Raw genomic sequence first — 15,908 nt, forward strand, 5'->3', positions numbered from 1 at the left:
TGCTTGCAGCAGTGGCAGTCAAAAGGAAAAAAACAAAAAACGGAGGGCATCCAAATTGAGCTCATTATGTGAATTTAGAAGGAATTACTCTTTCACTTCCACCTGAAGCATCTATCCCCCAGGACTATGACCTTGATCCATATCATTATTATTATACTTGGAGGGGTGAGAGGGTCCTCGGTAAGCACCCTTTAGTTGAAGTGTTTCACCAACTGGGAGAAAGAAATTATTTTTGTGTTTCACAAGACACTGTGAGAGAATGTTTTATGCTACTGGCAAATCCACTCATTCAAGCCTCAAGTATGTCTTTTACTTACAATTTCAGTGTTAAAGTAACTTTCTAGGTCCAAGAGGGAGGTGTTCCTGCCCAGGGTCCCTGTCAGCAAATGGAAACTTGCATACCTTTCTGTGCCTGCAAATGCTCCGCTGGAACAGAGTGAAGGGATTTCAATCTGAAATGGAAACAGATGATAGGAAATGGAGAATCTGAGGTATGTGCTCTCAGAAAAAAGGAACCTTAAGAACTGAGATTAATTCTACGTAAATTCCTGATTTACAGAAGACAGAAACTTATCTCCTGAACCATGAACATCTGCCAAGAATCTCACCCCTTCCTCAGGCCAATAAACTAACTGCTTGGACTGTGGCTGCACTCTCCCTGGTTTGCACCCCTTGCTCCAAAATGCAGCCCATGCCAAACTTCAATGGAGGTTCCCAGGTGGCTCAGGGGTAAAGAATCCGCCGGCCAATGTAAGAGACTCAAGAGAGGATGGCTGGATCCCTGGGTTGGGAAGATCCCCTGGAATAGGAAATGGGAACCCACTCTAGTATTCTTGCCTGGAAAATCCCAAGGGCAGAGGAATGCGGGGCGCTACAGTCCTTGGGATTGCAAGGAGTCTGACAGGAAACATAGCTCTCAATGATTTGCCCAAAGGTTAGTACAGCAGGCTTTTGCCGATTGCAGACCCAATATCACACTGAATGAACTTCTACTTCTCAAATAGTATTTTGTAAAAAAAAAAAAAATATATATATATATATATATATAAAATTTGGAACAGGCCCTCACTAAATGAGTACTAAATGAGTAAATAAATAGGTCGCCCAAGTTTATTATTGAAACGAAAGACTGAAGGAGTCTTTTTTTTTTTTTTTAATTGCCCTAAGAATTTGAGAATGTGGTCAGTCACTTCAGTCATTTAGGACTCTTTGCAACCCCATGGCCTGTAGCCTGTAAGGCTCCTCTGTCCATGGGATCCTCCAGGCAAGAATACTGAGTGGGTTGTCTTGCCCTCCTCCCCGGGATCTCCCCGACGCAGTGATCCAGCGGGCATTTCCTGCACTTCCGGCACTGCAGGCAGATTCTTTACCCACTGAGCCTCCTGGGCAGCCCCAACATTTGAGAATAAATAGATCCAAAAGTGAATATTTTCTTCTTCACTGTAAATAATTAGGTAACATATGCAAACCGATGGATACAATGTCTACATTCTAGTCCCTTTCCCTTTTTATTAAAATGAACTTCTACGCCACGAGCCGCGTGGCTGCGGCACCAGCGTGCGTGGGAATCCCGCCGGGTGTTCCGCATGCGCAGTCACGGGCTGGCCGGAACTTTGCTCGCGGCCTGTGGAGCGACGGGCTTGGGGAGGAGTTTGAGGAGAACCTGCATCAACTGTGATGAGAACCCTAGCGGATGGACAGTGACCCCCTTCCTTTTTAAAAATGTCTCACTTGGCGGAATACTGTGACACCAAGAGGAATTTAAGGAAATTTCATTATGTATGCTGCTGCTGCTAAGTCACTTCAGTCGTGTCCGACTCTGTGCGACCTCACAGACGGCAGCCCACCAGGCTCCCCCTTCCCCCGGATTCTCCAGGCAAGAACACTGGAGTGGGCTGCCATTTCCTTCTCCAATGCAAGAAAGTGAAAAGTGAAAGTGAAGGCGCTCAGTCGTGTCTGACTCTTCGCAACCCCAAGGACTGCCGCCCACCAGGCTCCTCTGTCCATGGGATTTTCCAGGCAAGAGTACTGGAGGGGGTTGCCATGGCCTTCTCCGCATTATGTATGGGGCGGAAAAAAAAAAAAAAAAAGTACTTTCTTTCAGTGAAGAAACAGCACGCCAGAGGAGTGTGGAGAAGCCCTGAGTATCTCTCAAACCAGCCAAAAGCTCAGCCTAGGTGGCCCTAGGCAGGGAGGATGTCGTTCACCTACGAAGGGTAAGAAACTCCATTTGTGTCTGATGTTCCTTTCTGCTTGGTGCTGGAACTAGACTTGTTATATAAGTTTTCAGATAACTCTTGGGAAGTAAAATCTTAAGAATTTATCAGAGTTCATCTGCTACTACCAACCCTTGTTTTTTGTTGTTTAATTGCAAGGTGCTTCTTAAACAGCTAATCCAAAGCGCTCATTAAATACCAGCAGTAAAAGCTTTAATGCTAATAATGCAGAAACTATTTGGATATGACAAATTATTTTTCATTATTATATAAATTTATTAAAAGCACAATTTCATGGCCAAGGAATTTAAATCAGATGAACCAATTTATACTTATGTAAACAAATATCATAGGACCTACATTAAAAATTAAACATCACCAGAATCAAAGTTACATCTCTTGCACATGGAACTAAAAGAGTATATATTATTTTTTCTACCAAATGTTTGTCACTATTCATAAATGTAAATTAGTTAATCCTTGTGATTTAAAACTCAAACTTTAGGATATTTTCTTGTTTTAAAATTTAATATAAAGTGATAAAAGTAAAAATATATGCAAAGAAAAAAATAGTTACATTAAAATTTTAATGAATTTTCTTTAGTCTCATATAAAAATATAGACTTAAATATTTATATCAAAATTGCAACACTTGGCCTCCTTCATTTATTTCATCAGTTTTATTTGTGGCCCAGGAATCCAATCTTGAGTCACTTTTCTAATTTATGTATGTAATTTAAGTTTAAAATTTGCCTAGTGGCTATTTCAATACTTGTCACTTCATGAATTGTAAGGTAATGTATTTACATGAAAAGAAAGATGATAAGTCAGTGGTATGAATCGTTATATTAAGGTCGTAATTATGAGCCATTAACTTACAGTCTTTTGAAAAGCTTTCAGAATCCCTAATACAGTTCAGACTTAAAAGATTATTTGTAGATGGAACTCTTCTGTTCCTAGAGTTGCCTTTTACAGACTTGATTGTAAATCTCTGTTCCCTATAATACCATACTACCTTTTTAAATATAAAAGCAGATGAAATCGATTATTCTTTGTTATTATTGTGTTTTTAAGTTTATTTGGCTGTCTCATTCTTAGTTGTGGCATGTGGGATATGTCTCCCTAACCAGGGATCCAGCCCAGGCACCCTGCATTGGAAGCGTAGAGTCTTAGCTACTGGACCAACAGGGAAGTCCCCGAATCTGTTATTCTTAATGATTTAGGTTGGCTTAATTTGAAGGTTATTCCTTAGAGTTTAATATGAGTTGATAAGTTATTTTAACTCTTTGTTTACAGCATTATATTGAAATACAACATTACCTACCCCCACCAAGGGAGTAAATTTTTAATAAATAGGTATCAGGACCAGATTCTGGTTCCTGTCTTAAGAAAGATGTATGTTGGATTTTAGTTTGAGATTTAGGATAATTTTACACAAAATAATATCAAACGTTGAACTGTGACTTGTAACTGTCCACATCAGTACCAGCTCTTATGTATGAAACACTACAAAGTCTATATTCTGTTTCTAATTTATTTGACTTACTATATTCTAGTGATATGGAAACACCACACAATATCCAAAATCAGGAAATAGTTTAGGTGCTGATATCATTATTTTCTCAACATCATTACCTGTTGTAATCATCTGTTTTCTAGTTCAGTTCAGCCGCTCAGTCGTGTCTGACTCTTTGCAACTCCATGGACTGCACTAGGCTAGGCTTCCCTGTCCATCACCAACTCCTGGAGCTTACTCAGACTCATGTCCATCAAGTCAGTGATGCCATCCAACCGTCTTATCCTCTGTTGTCCCCTTCTCCTCCTGCCTTCAGTCCTTCCTAGCATCAGGGTCTTTTCCAGTAAGTTAATTCTTTGCATCACGTGGCCAAAGTATTGGAGCTTCAGCTTCAGCATCAGTCCTTCCATTGAATATTCAAGACTGATTTCCATTTTGGATGGACTGGTTTGATCTCCTTGCACTCCAAGGGACTTTCAAGTGTCTTCACCAATAGCACAGCGCAAAAGCATCAGTTCTTCCGTGCTCAGCTTTTTTATAGTCCAGCTCTCATACATGACTACTAGAAAAACCATAGCCTTGACTAGAGGGACTTTTGTTGGCAAAGTAATGTCTCTGCTTTTTAATATGCTATCTAGGTTGGTCATAGCTTTTCTTCCAAGGAGCAAGCGTCTCTTAATTTCATGGCTACAGTCACCATCTGCAGTGATTTTGGAGCCCCCCAAAATAAAGTCTCTCACTGTTTCCATTGTTTCCCCATCTATTTGCCATGGAGTGATGAGACCGGATGCCATGATCTTAGTTTTCTGAATATTGAGTTTTAAGCCAACTTTTTCACTCTCCTCGTTCACTTTCATCGAGAGGCTCTTTAGTTCTTCTTCACTTTCTGCCATAAGGGTGGTGTCATCTGCGTATCTGAGGTTATTGCTATTTCTCCCAGCAATCTTGATTCCAGCTTGTGCTTCCTCCAGCGCAGCATTTCACATGATGCACTCTGCATATAAGTTAAATAAGGAGGGTGATAATATACAACCTTGATGTACTTCTTTCCCAATTTAGAACCTGTCTGTTGTTCCATGTCCAGTTCTAACTGTTGCTTCTTGACCTGCAGAGAGGAGGAAGGTCAAGTGGTATACTCTTCCTATTTCTTCAAGAATTTTCCACAGTTTGTTGTGATCCACACAAACCTTGGTGTAATCAATAAAGCAGAAGTAGATGTTTTTCTGAAACTCTTTTGCCTTTTTGATGATCCAACTTTTTTTACTTTCTATATCACATTCAAACAGATAAAATAATATAAAATGAAAATTAAGCCTTACAAAAAAAACGTTTCTCATAGGAATACAAGTGATAACGGTATCAGCACTGTGGAATGCGTGTTGCTGTTTATTTTGTTAAAATATTGACCTCTGCAGCTGTACTCCTAGTTCAGTAGAGAAACAGAAATTCAGGTAGCTTTATTTCCCCGTAATATAGCTTCTGGCTGTCATTTGGTTTCACTGTATTCTGCACAGTAGAAGTAAGGCTTTCATGATAATTGTTCCATATCCTATGTATTGGTTTCTTTATCTCTCACAAAATTAGCATCGAAGATTGATAAAAAATTGGTGGTGACAGTTTGTCAAGAAGTGTTGTGGATTGCTTTATTGAACTCTATCGTTCACCTTTTGTTTATTTGCAGTTCATCAGGATTGATTCTAAGGTATATGCCATTTTGCTTTATTTGAGTGTGAGAGTGGTAGTAGAGCTGTTAATTGGAACACATATTATTAATTTTAAAAGTTGGTTGTATGAGAAAGTGGAGATAGAATCAAGCAAGCTGGTAGGTATTACTAGGGAAAACAAACAAAAAACTCCAAGATGGCATGCCCTAAAATTCTGGATTATTACAAATGCTGAAGTTTTGTTATCAGTCAAGTTCCCAGTAGGGAGTGGATTGCATTGTCAAGTTGGGAATTTGAAGAAAGTTTAGTAAAATGATTGAGAAAGATGTAGCAAGTTATAGCAGAATTTAAGGGGATTATGTTATAACATGAAAAGTATGGCCAAGGGGAAATTATGGGATGATCTTGTCAAGGAGATACAGCACCTTGACAAGATCTGTGATCATCATCTATTGAAATACGAAGTTGGGCAGGGAGAGAGCTGTGGGGATGGGTGCTACAATCTTCCTCTCTCTAAACTCCTGCAGTGTTCTTGGCTGGATCTGACTGGTAGCCAGAGAAGAAGATTTGTTAAACAAACAGGGTTTGAAAGGTTAGGAAAGCAGAGAGGCACAGGGAAACACAATCTGTACACAGTAATTCATGATGGACTGATAAAAATTGTTTGTTTCTTTTAAACCAACTCTTGTAGCCTCCAAGGCAAATATAATATGTCTTGATTTATAAGACAACTCAAAATATATTATTCTGTTACTCCCTTAAACTTCCTGTGCTACAGAAATAGAAGCCAGGTAATACTGATTTCATTTTATAAATTATTAAATAGCCTAGCAGAAGTTGTATAGCTGGAGGCATTGGATCCAAATTCACCTTCTACTTTTAAGTCTAATATTATTTCCATTAATTTCAAATTATTAACAATATTTGAGTATTTATTTTCTCACCATTAAAAAAGTGATTTTTTTTCTTTTTCTTTTTTTTTTTTGCATTCTTAAGCATCCACCCTCAGTTAACTGAGTATTTGGTACATGAAGTCGAGTAACTGTTTTGGTTACCAACTACTGGAACATAATTGACTATTAATCAGTTAAGCTAATTGCTTACACTCAGTTTTAATAATGTTAAACTGAAAGACAAAAACAGTCTTGAATTCAAAATAGGCTCCTTCATCTTGTATAATACTAGAGAATGTATTTCTGAAATACAGTCTAACGTAGTCATTATAACTATTGTTACATTTGTAACAATATTTTGTAATTATTTAATTGTATATTTGTTCAGGCTTTGCGTTAATAATACCAAAGTGATCTAGTATGAAGTAAGGCAGAATCCTTCCCTGGATTGCTTTAAAAAATTAGTGGCAGGGAGATGCTTTACCATTTTGGGCTGTCCTTGATTATAGCTACATTTTATGCTCATCATTACAACATAAGTGTTCTGATTATGCAGTCTCATAGTATGATGACTCTGTGACTTGGTGGACAGAGAACTTGGTTACAGGTAAGAGCTGGTTCCAGTGTCAACTTTGTTACTAGCAAGTTATGAGAGAGAGTTAGCTTCTCAATCTATAAAGCACACTTTTAAAAAAATACTAGAGTGGTTTTTCACCATTTAGAAATTATCTTCCAACTCAAGTTTTCTTTTATTTTAGAATTGTTTCCTTGAGTACAAAGTATTGAATTCATATAAACATGGCAAGTGCTTCCTTTATATTTAAAAACAAGTAAAACAAATGTTAGTTCTAATCCCTGCAATGAGAATTTATGTCTAATAGTAATTATTCCTTTGTTTTATGTTAATTAAATGTACACTTTCATTGGTAGCAGTAGTATAAAGAACTGTTAATTCAGTTTCTTTCCTCTTTTTAATTAGCGTATTTACATAGAAGAAAAACTATATAGTGGCACAATAAAGGCATAATATTTCAATTTGGTGTAACTATATGCAACTCCATATATCTTGTTCACTTAGGATAAATATACTATATTAGGTTTCAGGTTAATCAAAAAGCAATGTAATGTTGAAAGGTTAATTCATATGCTTTTATTATGTTAGTTTTAGTAAGGCATGAAAACAGCATTAATAATTTAAGAATATATTTCTTATGAAACTAAGCACTTTTAAATTGAATTACTCTAGTGGAACACTGACTAAAAAATGTCCTCTAAACACTCTTAGTATCTAGCACATCTTAGTGTTAACACATTTTGCAAAAATATTTAATGATTTTGTTAATATGTAAAATTTGGTTGCATGTAAATATCAAAAAGAACTGAATTTAGCTTGCAGGGTTATTTGTAATTATTTCTAGCTGGGTCACTCTTTAGCTAGTTATTATACAGGTGGATATTATGGGGGTTGGTAAGCATTTCAAGTCAAAAAGGAAAGCCAATGTAGTTTTATTTCACCTTCAGCCTATGGGATGTCCTCTCTGGGGAGGTATGCTGCTGCTAAGTCGCTTCAGTCGTGTCCGACTCTGTGCGACCCCATGGACGGCAGCTCACCAGGCTCTGCCGTCCCTAGGATTCTCCAGGCAAGAATACTGGAGTGGGTTGCCATTTCCTTCTCCAGTGCATGAAAGGGAAAAGTGAAAGTGAATTTGCTCAGTCGTGTCCGACTCTCAGCGACCCCATGGACTGTAGCCTGCCAGGCTCCTCCATCCATGGGATTTTCCAGGCAAGAGTACTGGAGTGGGGTGCCATTGCCTTCTCCCCTGGGGAGGTATAGTGCTGTCCTACATGTCTACACTCATCATTTTTCATTGTGTTGGTTTTCTTGAGAGAAAAATCTCATCTTAAATCTCAGATTATGTTTTCAAAGCCGTGTGTGGTAAACTCTTGCCCAGCTTTCCCAAAGGCGTGACAGAAGACTCTCTTTCTTCTGCATCTGCAGTCAGCTGCTCTTTTCACTGCCCCGTAGCACACATGTCTTAAAATCGGCCTTTCTCCCGTGGCATTCCTTCTGGTTAGAGCACATTCCTCCCCTCTATTCACCATTTAAACAGTTTAATATGATTTTCTTTCCCAAGTTTTCCTGCAACATTCTGGCCCCATCTGTACCTTCCATTTTCTAGACTGCCCTCCAATCCAGGTGATAGTTATTAGATGATTGTCATCTTTGTGTTGAAGTCAGTCATCCTTAAAGATAAGTTTCAGGAGGGCATGGATTTTGATAAGTTTGCAGTTGTTCCGATTGCTGCTTGATACTGATTTAATTTTTTTAAATGAGTAAGTATGTCTTTTCCTTGAGGCTGAGCTTTGTTCTCTGTAGAGATATTTTCTTTTACATACTAGAGAGTTGTTAGACTTGGAGGCTTCAGGCAAATATTAGGTGGTTTAACTCTCTGACCATAGATTTCCTGAGGATATTTATGATTATGAAATATGTGAAATAGTTGTATACCTGTATCTTGCTCCAAGGGAAAAAAAATAAAAAGAAAGAAAACAAAAACAAAAACATGATGATTATTTGTCCAGAAACACCACAAATTACATTGCTCTTCCAAGGAGACAGTTGTCTTATTTCTGATTATCTTTTTGAAATTCACCAAAGTGAAAATGAGTGCTTAATAGAACCACATAATATTTTGAGTTTACAGATGGAATACTTGGTACAGCATATATTCCTTTTTTGTCATAGATTTCACACTCTTGCAAAAACCTAGGGACAAGTGCTAAGTCATTTGATTTATTTAACTCTGAATTTCTTTGCTTTAGGATTATAAATCAGACTCTTATTGTCACTTTAATGCAGAAAGGGTTCTTTTGTGTTCATAATGTATATCAAGATGTGATTTAAGTCGAATCTTGTCAAGGTAACTCCTTTTTAAACCATGAGAAGAGACTTGGCTGTAGCCCAAAACTAATGGGAGTCATATTTTATAATAAAAAGCAATATGTTAGTAATAGTGGCTTTGCTGCTTCTTGCAGTCTCCACAAGCACAAATTCTTGTCAGTTTTCACAGCTAATGCATTTTTTGTCAAGTCATAAGCACTTTTAAAAAGCCTCTTAATATTGTGGAAGACAGAAATTCTAATTTTCCAGAGGAAGCAGTGAAAATAGAGATTTTAGCCTGGAGGAATAAGATATAAGATGCCTGACTATCAAAGGAATCCCATTTTGAAAAGAGACCCATCAGAGAGTAGAGTAGTGTGAATATAGAATTGAACAAACTTTCAAATTGAACATAAAGGGGTGTCATATTGCCAGTACTTTTCCTCTTCCTCACATTTTATAAAGGAATCCTTCAACTGATCAAATGGCAAAAGATGACAAGAAGTAATTTATATTGTTCACATCTACTATTTAATGACTCCTGGGAGAGAAATGAAAGCTAATTTCACTTGTGTTTGCATGTACTACAGACACTTGTCATACATTGCTTGTAGCTCTTGTAAGGCCACTTGTCTGTAATATAGAGTTAGATATTGATATGAAATTATAGCAAAAGTGTCAGGAAAGCTAGTTACTTACACTTTTAACTTCTGTGACTGCCAGTATGAGGAAACCAAAGATGTATTGTGTAAAATAAAGACCAGTGTGAGCAATTAAGTCCAATGGGGGAAGTTCATTTTTAAAAATACTGATTACATTAAGAAGTTATCCTCCTAGAAAAGCAAGTCAATTTTATTTATTAAACTTACAAATTTAATGAAAAGGAAAGGCTAAATCCATTTACAACTGTACCTTAAGGAAACTCACTTTATTCTTTAGTTTTTACATACTATGTGACATATCTAAAGTCCTTATTTGCCTGTGAACTTCACAGGTTTTCAGAGTTTCAACATTTCAAGGACATTCATATAGCTTCTTTTTAATATTTAGTTTTGAATTATGCAAATCCACTATGTTCACATTGTTATTCCTGTCTTCATGTGGGCCTCCTTCATGAGGTTGTCACAGATGGAGGTGAATAGTAGTCTTTGATGTCAGTATGGCTTTCTTTAAGAAGTATCATCAGTGGATTAGTACATGTGATCTTTTTCCTTTGCTCTTCTGTGCTCTAGCATAAATTTATTATGTCACAGATGTCTTTCTCTTTTATTTTCTCCTTGAATTGTGTGATGATAATATTCTTTATTTACATGACCAAATTTCAAATAGCAATTAAGCTGCTTTGCATATTGTAATAAAATCATCTCCCTTTCTTCTTCACAGATTGGTTTGTAATCTATTCACCAGGTGAAAACCCTGAAATTAAAAAAAAAAGTAAATGGTAAAATCAGGATATTAATATAGGCCTTATGACTGTAGTGGGCTTTTCCCCTTCACAAAGTTAGTTCAAATTATTTTAAAGACAAAACTACAAAATTTTCTTAGGATTATGAACTTGGTAACTAAAGTAGCTCTAAGTATTAATAAGAGTAATAAAGGTAAGTCTTAAAGTTAATCGTAAAAAAGTGTACATGTGTGCCTTGTTACTTTCTTTTGTAAGAAATGTTCCTAATAAAACATTTCAATAGAACCTGAAACTTTACCTTCACTTTTCACTTAGTTTTTCTTGAGCACAATTAGAGATTATATGCAAAAGAAAAAAAATGTTTTAGATTAAGAACCTTTTTTAGAAACAGTTTCATTCACTAACAGTCTGTTACTGGGATACATAATATCACTTTAATAGTCCTAGATTATTATATTTAGTGTCTGAGTTAAGTCATATCTGTTGGATTTAATTGCTTATATTACCTTACAGTTTAAAATTATTTAATTGTTCTATTCTGTAATTCTTCAGACTGTTTTAAATTGACAATTTTTGTCCTTGATATCAGTACCTATTATTAAAATTCATTAATTTTTTAGAAAAGAAGGTTGCTCTTTTTGATCCATATGGTAAGAATGGAGAATTGTGTAAATCACTCCATTAAGATCATTTAGTAAAGTGAGAGAATATCATTCACTGAAATTTTTGTGTCTTAATTTAAACTATTTTAACATGTATTTGTTGTCTGTTAATATTCTCCCTATGTAATCTCATCTACTTCCAAAGAATTCAGCTACCAGAGGGAGGCTGAGAACTGTTGAGCTTCCATGTTCAATCTAGAAACTGTCCTTAGCTACAAATTATATAACCCCTGCCCCACTAGATCTCCCTACTTAGATGTCTTAAAGACTACTTAAACTAATAAGGCTCAAGACCCCTCTCTACACTCTTGAACTAGCCCCTCCCTCTGTTTTCAGTCTCATTCAAAGATAACACATCCTATCCAGTTGAAGAGAGGAATTTTGGGATTATTCTCGACTCGTCACTCCTCCTTCAGTTTATCACAAGATTGTATTGCTCTATACCCTTCTCCATCCTGTCACCTCCTCATTACCACCGCTGTCACTGTAGACCAGAGAACCACTTCCTTTTATTATTGAGACTAGAGATATAGCCTCTTGGCCATCCTTCCTAATTCCTGTTACCATTTACAAAAATTCCAAATACTTAAGATAGATAATAGGTATTATTAAAATATTGCCTCTGTCCACCCCTTAGAATTCATCTCTCATTCCTGTCTACTTCCACATCTTTGCGTACTTCAGATCAATCAGACTTACTTCAGTTGTTTCTATACATGCCTTCTCTTTTCACACCTACTCATCACAACAAGAAATTGCTTCTTCCAGAAGCTCCTCATCGTCACATACATATGTTTACACCATCCTTTCTGTATTATCTGAGATGTCACTTCCTTTGTTCATCTCCCCAGAGAAGATTAGGTACCTCAGTATATGATCTCTTCATACCTTCCTTTATGGCACTCATCAAAATTATAATTATGTGTTTATTACCTATCGTTCCCCCTAGAATTTAAATTTACTTAGGGCATAGACCATTTTATTTCCTCTGCTGAATTCCTTGTATCTATCATAGGACACTAACTGACAAAGAATGAATGCAGTGAGGGTATGAGTATTTATTGAGTAAATCAATATCATTTGATTCTTGATTAATTCCCCATATTCATTTCTGAAACCATCCTGCCATCTATTTTGTGACAAATATGTATTTACACATTTATATCCAAATCCTACTGTGCAAAATAAAATTCAGTCAATACAAAAAACTTCCTTTATCTTGGGTCAATTATTAGATTTCTTTCAATCCTGCCATTCTGTCAGTGATAAATTTGGCTTTCAAGAATTGGCACTCTTCTAAAAAGCACATTTTATTCCTTTATAGTAAACTTATCCTTTACGAATTATTTGTCGAATATTATTAAACTTAATGAAATTGGTAGAATATGTCAGTCTAAAACCTAAAGATTTCGGAAACCAAATCAGAAAGTTTAAACCTCGTAAATTGAAGTCTCACCTAAATAGCCCACACTGACTCCACTTATTTTTTAATGACAGCAGATATATTAGTAAGACTCTTTATTATTTAGAACAAGTCAGAATTGATTACATTTGAAAGTTTTAATTACATTCCTAGGGGATTTGGGCATTATATATTAAATAAAAAATATATGTTTTCATATTACAGAACTACGATTTGTCATTTTCTGTGGTTTTGTCAAATATAGCCTGAATTCTAATCTTCATTCTGTCACAAAGCTACATTCCACTGCTCATTGTAAATTATGTTGAGATCTTTAGTTGCCACATAATGTACAGAAAGGAGAGCATCATTAAGCATTTCTTTTAAAAATGAGTGTGACTTTGTTGATGTCTACATGCTACCATCAAAAACTGTGAGCACATACAATAGACTTTAATTTATAACTACCTTGACTTTGATAAACCAGGTGGCCCTGGGAGGGAGAAAATTCTTTAGCGACTTAAAGTTTTATGCAGTGCTAATTTTAAAAAGTGTTACTGACTAGGAAACTCTCAAAGTATGATAGATTTCCTTAGATGATGAGCATTTTAAAATTATTAAAATTTAAAATTAGAAATTCATCAGTATGACAGAGCTTACTACCTTTGCCCAGGATCCGTTCTCATACTCTCCTCCTTTCACACTTGTTTATGTAGGGTCCTTGATAGTCCAGCTGGAGGGCACCCTTTTCACCTGTCTTGTCTGTTTTCATGTGAGTAGGTTCTCACTAATGTAGAATAAGCAGCAGTCATATAGACAAATCCCATGCCAATTTATTTTTTAAATTTTATTTTTAATTGGGAGGAAATTGACTTACAATGTTCTATTGGTTTTCCATTTCAATTTCTTAAGAGAATAGTGCTTCCTCTCTATTTCTTCTCTTTCTCTTTTCTTAGGATTGATAGAGTTAGCCAGTTTCAAACCTGTAGGTGAGACACTAGGGCAGCAAAGTGAAGTCAGAAGAAAGCTGGGTCCATAGAACATCTGTGAAGAAGATGACCCCCCTAAACTGGGACTGAAATACACAGAGAGAGAAAATTTGAAGAGAAATCTTATTTTATATAATTTCTCATAACCAGTTTTTGATTGACTAAATAGCACAATTAAAATATAATCTATATAGATATGGTGGAGAGGGAAGGATTGGGAGTTTGGGATTAGCAGATTCAAGCTAGTATATATAGGATGAATAAACAACAAGGGAAGAATCTCCCTCTATAGCACAGGGAACTATATTCAGTATCCTGTGATAAACCATAATGGAAAGGAATATGAAAAAGAATATAAGTATATGTGTAACTGAGTCACTTGCTGTACAGCAGAAATTAATGCAACATTGTAAATCAACCATACTTCAATAAAATTGAAAAATAAAACCAAAAATGCATATGGGTACATATGGATGCATACCAGTATATATATGCATATATCCATTTTAAAATCTGCTGGCCCATATCAACTTTTCTGTGGTTGATAATGTGTTCTGTGTTAAATTAAATGTAGGAGAAATCCTTGCAATTGTAAAAATGTAACAGGCAAGGGATTTTCAAGGGCGGTAACTTGACTCTTTTTCAAACTAATTAGTTTTTATTTCCTTTTTTTAATGAAAAGTGGTTGAATATAGACTCCTCTGTTGTAGGAAACAGAAATTGATTAAGAACTACTATCTCTAAGAGTTTGTTGACTGTTGACTGTTCTTTTTTTGCATAGTGTTGTGCAGCTCTCAAATAGATGATGCTTTTCTCTAAATGCCTAGGCTTGACGAAGTTATTGTTAATCTTCTAGATTCTGAATACAGTTTTATTTAAAAGCTTGAAGAGGGTATATATACCTAAAAATGGCTTGATAACATTAACCTGAATTTTAGCTCTAACTCCTAATCTCTAAATAGCAAAACCAAGTAATTTAAGTAATAAAATGACTTTTTTCTTTTTAAAATATTTTTGAAACTTTTCTGTGGTTGATATATGTTAACATCTGCATATTAGTTATGTTCATTCACGGCATTCATAGGGATAGTTATTTAGTTAAACGCTTTGTCCCAAATCTATATAGTATCTTTGACTTCCTCCCTTTTAATCCTGTCAGTTACTAAGATATAATTTAAGAGTCTGTGGGTGAACCACTCATTAGTCATTCCGAAAGCAGCAAAAAGTCATACACAAGAATAGATGCTACATTAAGAGTCTTGCTAATTTGGGATTCTTCTTAAGATGCCTTATGTTTACAACTTTAAAAGGCAAAATATAAATTTTGATTTCATAGAAGCCAGTGTAAGCATGGTGGTCTAAATGCGGCTGTTCAGATAAGTATCATTACCAGAAAGCCTGAAGGCCCACAAGATGGTCTGGTGACAACTTGATTGTGTTCAGACATTTTCCAAATTAGGTGCTGTGTTTGAAAACTTGGCCAAGTGAGATTGACACAAGCTTCTCAGGGAACAGTGAGAAAAGCAGAAGGCAGATCAAATTTGGGGCTGCCAATCTTTGACAGACTTGCTTTAACTTGCTCTCCCTGAAGTTCTTTGTCTTATATTATCTTTTCCCTGAAATTGTGACACAAAGGTTATGACAAGCATGTGAAAATCGCTAGTGACTTATTAATGTTGGCTATGACTTGAGCATCACAGAACAGCACAGGGTGGCTCCCGTGATCACCTTTCTTTCTTTCCATATATTGCAGCCAGTCTCTTGAGCTGTCCAGAAGTGTCATATTCCTTCAGGGAAATAAGATCAGTGCATTAATATGCTCCTCTACTTCGAAGCTCATAGTTACTTGTCGCATTAATGTTTTGCTTAAATCAACTTTCCCTGAAATATAAGAATGCAAATTACTCAATTCTTGATATTCCTTTGCAGACTCTTTTACCAACATCCAATTTACACATATATTAAAGTAATGGACACTTTTCACAACCAGGAGTTTTCATTTATTTATATTCATCCAAACAGAATTGAAAAGACCATATTGAAACAGGTTTTTTAATGAAGAATCTAACAGTTAGTAGCCCCTTTACGATACTAAATTTTGAATCTTAAAAAAAATCTCTATATAATTCAGTTTGGAAACATGACTGCCTTTATTCTTTTATCCTTAGTTATTTTGTTTTAATAAGACTGTCATTTTTATTGGCTTAGATTTAAGTACAGATATGTAACCGCTGTCCTTGTAGAGCCGTAGCTTATTTTGTTTTCCTTTCTCCAGAAATT

General features: G+C 35.8%; 1 long non-coding RNA gene across 2 annotated transcripts in view; it reads left to right on the top strand.

Moving 5' to 3' along the window:
- Window positions 1–1,611: 1,611 nt before the first annotated feature.
- LOC145525401 (uncharacterized) overlaps window positions 1,612–15,908 on the top strand; it is an 860,300-nt gene continuing 846,003 nt past the window's right edge. For both annotated transcript variants that reach the window (XR_014068187.1, XR_014068189.1), the window contains exon 1: window positions 1,612–2,216. This is a non-coding gene — a long non-coding RNA (uncharacterized LOC145525401). The remainder of the gene's footprint in view (window positions 2,217–15,908) is intronic.

The sequence above is a fragment of the Giraffa tippelskirchi genome, chromosome 11 (genome assembly GCF_054371585.1).
Source record: "Giraffa tippelskirchi isolate mGirTip1 chromosome 11, T2T-mGirTip1v1.2.pri, whole genome shotgun sequence".
Lineage (NCBI taxonomy): Eukaryota > Metazoa > Chordata > Mammalia > Artiodactyla > Giraffidae > Giraffa > Giraffa tippelskirchi.